Here is an 8000-nt window from a genome sequence, read left to right on the forward strand (position 1 = left end):
ACTTGGGATGCCTTGCGAACATAGATGTGAACAGGTTAGCTAAAACTTCAGCGTCTCCAGCGACGGCCCCCACCGTTGCGGTCGGGGTAAGTTTTGTGTGTGTGTGTGTGTGTGTGTGTGTGTGTGTGTGTGTGGAAAACAATAAAACAAAAAAATGGTAGGCAGATGTGCTTGGTTGGGGTGGCTTTTGGTGTTTTGCGGTAAAAGTGGCTCTCCTATTGACTTTGTCCTGCCAGTGCGGCTCTCATCGAAGAAATAGTGAGGATCACTGCTTTAACCTCTAGAAGAGATGATAGAGAGAGAGAGAGAGCTCTCAACCAATTAGAGAGCAGATGGATTCACAAACTCCAAGCTATGACATCTCCAGGCCTGAATGATGCTATTGACTCTTTCCTCTAGCTATTTTTATGTTTTGTCTAACAGGATCTGTATAGATAGCTTCTTTGTTTTCAGGTGGCTGTATTGCTAATACTGTTGACTGTGATTAGCCTATGGCGATCACCTTTTGGCTTCTTACCTATTTCTAAATCATTTCTATTGTATCTTATCTGTCTGTGTATATGTTGAGTTTACATGACCCTAGTACTGACCTCTGGTGGTGATTATTATATTTGGAAGGTCTACAACCCCCCCCCCCCCCCCCCCCCTCAACAGGTGTTAGCTATCCCACTAATTGTCTACCTGTGTGGTTATATGGTTTGTGTGAACTGGTCATTCATTACTGCCCTGATGAAGGTCGTGCGTGGCCCAAACATGTTGGCTTTTTAATCGGTCCAGTAATGGACTAAGCCTTTATATTAAAGCTTTTTTTAATCTTTGAAGAGTGCCTTGATTCAGCTTTTTTGATTACTTGATGTGACCCCATTTTGGACCAAAGACCTCACAGTCTGACCTCACCTGCATGGAACACAGCTGCCCTCCTTTCATTATAGTATGTTGGTAGTTGAGTTGTACTGATGACAGTTAGCTGATAGTCACTCCCCCTGTTTTTACCACAGCTACTGTCAGCAGTACAGTTACTGTAGTGGAGTGGTTTTGATTGATTGATTCATCAAACATTTTACTGTCAGACTAACTGTAAATAGCTTACTTTATTGCATTGCTCAGCAGAAATTACCCCCACCTCAAGTTCACTCTGTCTGTGCCTATATAACGTTAAAATGCAGAGGACAGCTGTTTAATCAATGGTTATTTTTCCACAATCATCTGCAAATGTGATGATTTATTTTCACTATAATTCATCCATAAGTAACACAATGGCAGAATGTATGACTATTTTGCTCATGTTGAGTCAATTGTGTTGTTTGTAATAGGGATGGCACGATACCACTTTTTCCATATCCGATCCGATACTGATATCACAACCTTGAGTATCTGCCGATACCGATATCACTCCGATCCGATCTTTTTCCCTCGCTTATACAACTAAGCTGTTAATAATACATTTACCAATGCACTTTGCTTAACCCAGCCATCTAAACAGCATGTATAATCTGTGGAACAATATTTATTCCCTAAATGAAACGCTATATAGCCCAGAACATAGACTCATAAATGCACTAATGCTGCTTCTATTTAAGCCTTCTCTCTCTCTCTCTCTCTCTCTCTCTATCTCTCTCTCACACACACACGCACGTACGCACCTACACATACGCACACACACACACACACACACACACACACACACACACACACACACACACACACACACACGTCCCTTGTTACAACTGTCCCTGGTCTCACCTACTTGCGTGAAACACGGTCGCAATACTGTATCGATATTTCAGAAATCGTGATATATCGCCATATCGATTTTTTGCACAGCCGTCTGTTCAGGGACACAATAAGAATACTTTTTATTTCAGTGCGTTCAGTAAGACACTAAACACTTTCAATTTGTGCACTAAGTTAGCAGTATAAAGTGATGTACAGTACATATTATTACACTACCTGGGTGGTACACAGCGAGTTGTATTTTCAGCTCTATTTTTTAATTTTCAGTAAATTATGTAGAGTCTTGCAATATATCGCAATATGTATTGTATCGCAATGTATCGTGATACAATCATATCGTGACCCATGTATCGTGATACGTATCGTATCGTGAGGTCCTTGCCAATACCCAGCCCTAATTTTGAATAGCGTCAATCTGCCGCTTCATTATCCAGAAAGTGCGTAGATTTGACGTCACTTCTAGATGGGAATGGTAACGTATTGATCGTGATATTCTGGTGTGTTTATGCTGTGGAATTGACCGTGGCTGGCAGTGTGTTTTGTGGCTCTCACCGTTGCTGCTGTCGGGTTGTGTGTAATACAGCGACTTTGTATCAGGCAGTCTGCAGTGTTGGAGTTTCCAACACTTAAAAACGCTCGACTGCTTCTCTTCCTTGATAAACACAGCTGACATGACAACACAGTGCAGCAGGTCTCACATGCTGCGCTGCTGCATTCACATCTCTCTTCACCGCGACGGTACGTTGCTCAAAGTGACAACGTGATAGTTAGACTATGGATCGGATCGGATTCTACTTATTTTCCCCCTCAAATATCTGAGTGATTTTGGCCGGATCGGCACCGATACCGATACTGAGTATCGGACTATCCCTAGTTTGTAAGCCATGTTATAAGCCATTATTTTTCGTTCGGCTGTTTAGTCCGGACCGTGGTCCGAGGGAGGTTTCACACCTGTCAGTGTGAAGGGCTGTGTGAAGTGTCTGTGTGACCTTTATTGTGAAGGACTGTGTGAAGTGTCTGTTGGACTTTTATTGTGAAGGACTGTGTGAAGTGTGTTTTGGATTTTTATTCAGAATAATACAATGATTACCATGGTGCAAAACCATGTTCTGATTGGTCGAATTGCACGAAATTCGGCACTGCACTACGTCGGGTCCCCAGCAGCACTGGGCTATATTCTAGCAGTATATTTTATGCTAGGCCAGACTATATTCGAGTATAGGTTGGCGGGGGCCGTTAATCTGGCCTGCTACACCTTATAGATGGCCGCTGAAATTGCACGAACAGAACTCAAGTGAAATCCACTAAACTAAACTTCAGTGAACTTTACTGATCTGAATGAAACCAAACAAAACAAAGTGAAACTGAACTAAATTGAAACTGCCTGGCCAATATGAGATCTGCTCAGTGAAACATCAAAGTGTCAGTCAGACCTTGTTCTGCAGCGTGCCCATGTTGCTCTGCATGTTGCTCTGCATGTTGTTCTGCTGTGCCTCCAGTTTGCTCTGCTGTGCCTCCAGTTTGCTCTGCTGTGCCTCCAGTTTGTTCTGCAGGCTCTTTGTCTCCTGGCCGGCGGCAGAAAGTGAGGACTCCAGCATGGAAACTGGGACAGAGACAAACAAGTTGCAATAGTTCAGTTTAAGTTAAATTGCATAAACTGGTATAAATATGAATTTTAACAGTATATTGCTACAACAAATATGAATGTATTAATTTGAGTCCTGTTTCCATCTTGTGAATGATTGGTACTAAATAATGATGCCTCTTCATGCTATCAGTGATTCAACAACAGATGTATAAAAACATTTCAGTAATACCTTTATAGAGGAGGAGAATATTCACTCCAGCCAGCAAGATGAGGAAAGCAACAGCCACGTATAAGCACCACTGCCTTTTTGGCTGCTTCAACTTCCCATCTGAAACACAAATAAAAAACTACAATAGAAAACAGTAGAATATGAGCCATGTCCTGCAGGAGAATGGCCTCTAGAGGCAGCATCTCAATAGAAAACAGTAGAATATGAGCCGTGTCCTGCAGGAGAATGGCCTCTAGAGGCAGTATCTCAATAGAAAACAGTAGAATATGAGCCGTGTCCTGCAGGAGAATGGCCTCTAGAGGCAGCATCTCAATAGAAAACAGTAGAATATGAGGCGTGTCCTGCAGGAGAATGGCCTCTAGAGGCAGCATCTCAATAGAAAACAGTAGAATATGAGCCGTGTCCTGCAGGAGAATGGCCTCTAGAGGCAGCATCTTAATAGAAAACAGTAGAATATGAGCCGTGTCCTGCAGGAGAATGGCCTCTAGAGGCAGCATCTCAATAGAAAACAGTAGAATATGAGCCATGTCCTGCAGGAGAATGGCCTCTAGAGGCAGCATCTTAACTCATTCATGGCCAGTTTAGGACTGCCAATATTTAGCACAGGCCAAAGATTTTCATAATTGTTGGTCATCTTTCAAGACCCACAGTAAATTATCTATTAGCACCAAAGTGATTTGCAATACCTCAAAATGAAGATGTATGTCTCTGGGTTCACCAGGAAAAAAAAGGTGAGCTTTTAGCATGTTCTGTACTCTACTTATAGCCATTTATATACACCCTGTTTTCACCCAAAAGGTCTCCCTGAGAAGATAAACAGGAGAAAAGGCAATTTTTGTAAAGGGCACAATCTCAGGCAGAACTCACTCTCAATTCTTTTATTTTGAACTGTATTGACATCAGACATGTAAATATTATTCGTTATGACACAAATGACAAAAAAAAAATATATATATATATATATATATATACACATGAAGTGCTTTTTTTTTTACATTCAACAATACAGTTTACTCAGTGTGAGTGAGTGTGCAGACAGACACACAGACAGACAGACAGACAGACAGACAGACACACCGACAGACAGACAGACAGACACACACACACACACACACACACACACACGATCCCCCTTTTATCTTCGTTGCGTGATTTCTAACCCCACATAGGATAAGCAATAACCACGCCCTGTGGCGCCGGGATTGGCCAGGAGCAACACTGGAGGGCACGCAGCCCAGCGATTTCATGAACCAACTGAATAGCTCTTCAGAACGGACAGCGGGCTGCTGTGACTGCCGCTTCTGCCTTGTTAGCTGTTCGTGTGTTTATTTTGTTTTGTTCTGGTCCACCCGTCCTCGTCCATGTCTCCCTGTCCTATCCTCCCTGCTATTTGATCGTTCCCGTTTTCCCCTCGGCTATTCAACACGTCCTCACTGCCCTCTGGATTACCCGTCAAACTGATCGATCATTTCCTCATTCCTCCGATGATCAAACACATCTCTGGATTACTTTCTCCCGTTTTCTCCCCCGGCTGGCACACAGGAAAGCGACCAGCTCCTGCAGCGCGCCGAGGGGCGTTTCAATGGCGTTTCTCCTGTCTGCACAAGGAAGCGTTTATCCGTTTTCTGTTTTTCCTCCTGCTCAATTTCAAAACAACAGCTGCGGTATGTGTTTGTTCACGTGTTGTCGGCTTGCCTTAGATGCCAGGGACCTGATACCATGTCACAGGCTGGGGAAGTGTTTGAACTACGCGCTGTACTAATAAAAACAAAAACACGTCAAACACGTCATTGGCCCTCTGGGCTATTCCTGAAAACACGTCAAAGACGTCTTTGGCCCTGAATGAGTTAATAGAAAACAGTAGAATATGAGCCGTGTCCTGCAGGAGAATGGCCTCTAGAGGCAGCATCTTAATAGAAAACAGTAGAATATGAGCCGTGTCCTGCAGGAGAATGGCCTCTAGAGGCAGCATCTCAATAGAAAACAGTAGAATATGAGCCGTGTCCTGCAGGAGAATGGCCTCTAGAGGCAGCATCTCAATAGAAAACAGTAGAATGAGCCGTGTCCTGCAGGAGAATGGCCTCTAGAGGCAGCATCTCAATAGAAAACAGTAGAATATAAGCCGTGTCCTGCAGGAGAATGGCCTCTAGAGGCAGCATCTCAATAGAAAACAGTAGAATATGAGCCGTGTCCTGCAGGAGAATGGCCTCTAGAGGCAGCATCTCAATAGAAAACAGTAGAATATGAGCTGTGTCCTGCAGGAGAATGGCCTCTAGAGGCAGCATCTCAATAGAAAACAGTAGAATATGAGCCGTGTCCTGCAGGAGAATGGGCTCTAGAGGCAGCATCTCAATAGAAAACAGTAGAATATCAGCCGTGTCCTGCAGGAGAATGGCCTCTAGAGGCAGCATCTCAATAGAAAACAGTAGAATATGAACCGTGTCCTGCAGGAGAATGGCCTCTAGAGGCAGCATCTCAATAGAAAACAGTAGAATATGAGCCGTGTCCTGCAGGAGAATGGCCTCTAGAGGCAGCATCTCAATAGAAAACAGTAGAATATGAGCCGTGTCCTGCAGGAGAATGGCCTCTAGAGGCAGCATCTCAATAGAAAACAGTAGAATAGGAGCCGTGTCCTGCAGGGGAATGGCCTCTAGAGGCAGCATGTCAATAGAAAACAGTAGAATATCAGCGCGTCCTGCAGGAGAATGGCCTCTAGAGGCAGCATCTCAATAGAAAACAGTAGAATATCAGCGCGTCCTGCAGGAGAATGGCCTCTAGAGGCAGCATCTCAATAGAAAACAGTAGAATATGAGCAGTGTCCTGCAGGAGAATGGCCTCTAGAGGCAGCATCTCAATAGAAAACAGTAGAATATCAGCGCGTCCTGCAGGAGAATGGCCTCTAGAGGCAGCATCTCAATAGAAAACAGTAGAATATCAGCGCGTCCTGCAGGAGAATGGCCTCTAGAGGCAGCATCTCAATAGAAAACAGTAGAATATGAGCAGTGTCCTGCAGGAGAATGGCCTCTAGAGGCAGCATCTCAATAGAAAACAGAATATGAGCCGTGTCCTGCAGGAGAATGGCCTCTAGAGGCAGCATCTCAATAGAAAACAGTAGAATATGAGCCGTGTCCTGCAGGAGAATGGCCTCTAGAGGCAGTATCTCAATAGAAAACAGTAGAATATGAGCCAAGTCCTGCAGGAGAATGGCCTCTAGAGGCAACATCTCAATAGAAAACAGTAGAATATGAGCCGTGTCCTGCAGGAGAATGGCCTCTAGAGGCAGCATCTCAATAGAAAACAGTAGAATATGAGCCGTGTCCTGCAGGAGAATGGCCTCTAGAGGCAGCATCTCAATAGAAAACAGTAGAATAGGAGCCGTGTCCTGCAGGGGAATGGCCTCTAGAGGCAGCATGTCAATAGAAAACAGTAGAATATCAGCGCGTCCTGCAGGAGAATGGCCTCTAGAGGCAGCATCTCAATAGAAAACAGTAGAATATCAGCGCGTCCTGCAGGAGAATGGCCTCTAGAGGCAGCATCTCAATAGAAAACAGTAGAATATGAGCAGTGTCCTGCAGGAGAATGGCCTCTAGAGGCAGCATCTCAATAGAAAACAGTAGAATATGAGCCGTGTCCTGCAGGAGAATGGCCTCTAGAGGCAGCATCTCAATAGAAAACAGAATATGAGCCGTGTCCTGCAGGAGAATGGCCTCTAGAGGCAGTATCTCAATAGAAAACAGTAGAATATGAGCCAAGTCCTGCAGGAGAATGGCCTCTAGAGGCAACATCTCAATAGAAAACAGTAGAATATGAGCCGTGTCCTGCAGGAGAATGGCCTCTAGAGGCAGCATCTCAATAGAAAACAGTAGAATATGAGCCGTGTCCTGCAGGAGAATGGCCTCTAGAGGCAGAATCTCAATAGAAAACAGAATATCAGCGTGTCCTGCAGGAGAATGGCCTCTAGAGGCAGCATCTCAATAGAAAACAGTAGAATATGAGCAGTGTCCTGCAGGAGAATGGCCTCTAGAGGCAACATCTCAATAGAAAACAGTAGAATATGAGCCGTGTCCTGCAGGAGAATGGCCTCTAGAAGCAGCATCTCAATAGAAAACAGTAGAATATGAGCCGTGTCCTGCAGGAGAATGGCCTCTTGAGGCAGCATCTCAATAGAAAACAGTAGAATATGAGCTGTGTCCTGCAGGAGAATGGCCTCTAGAGGCAGCATCTCAATAGAAAACAGTAGAATATGAGCCGTGTCCTGCAGGAGAATGGCCTCTAGAGGCAGCATCTCAATAGAAAACAGTAGAATATGAGCAGTGTCCTGCAGGAGAATGGCCTCTAGAGGCAGCATCTCAATAGAAAACAGTAGAATATGAGCCGTGTCCTGCAGGAGAATGGCCTCTGGAGGCAGCATCTCAATAGAAAACAGTAGAATATGAACAGTGTCCTGCA

Source organism: Poromitra crassiceps (assembly GCF_964638095.1).
Source record: "Poromitra crassiceps genome assembly, chromosome: 6".
NCBI lineage: Eukaryota > Metazoa > Chordata > Actinopteri > Beryciformes > Melamphaidae > Poromitra > Poromitra crassiceps.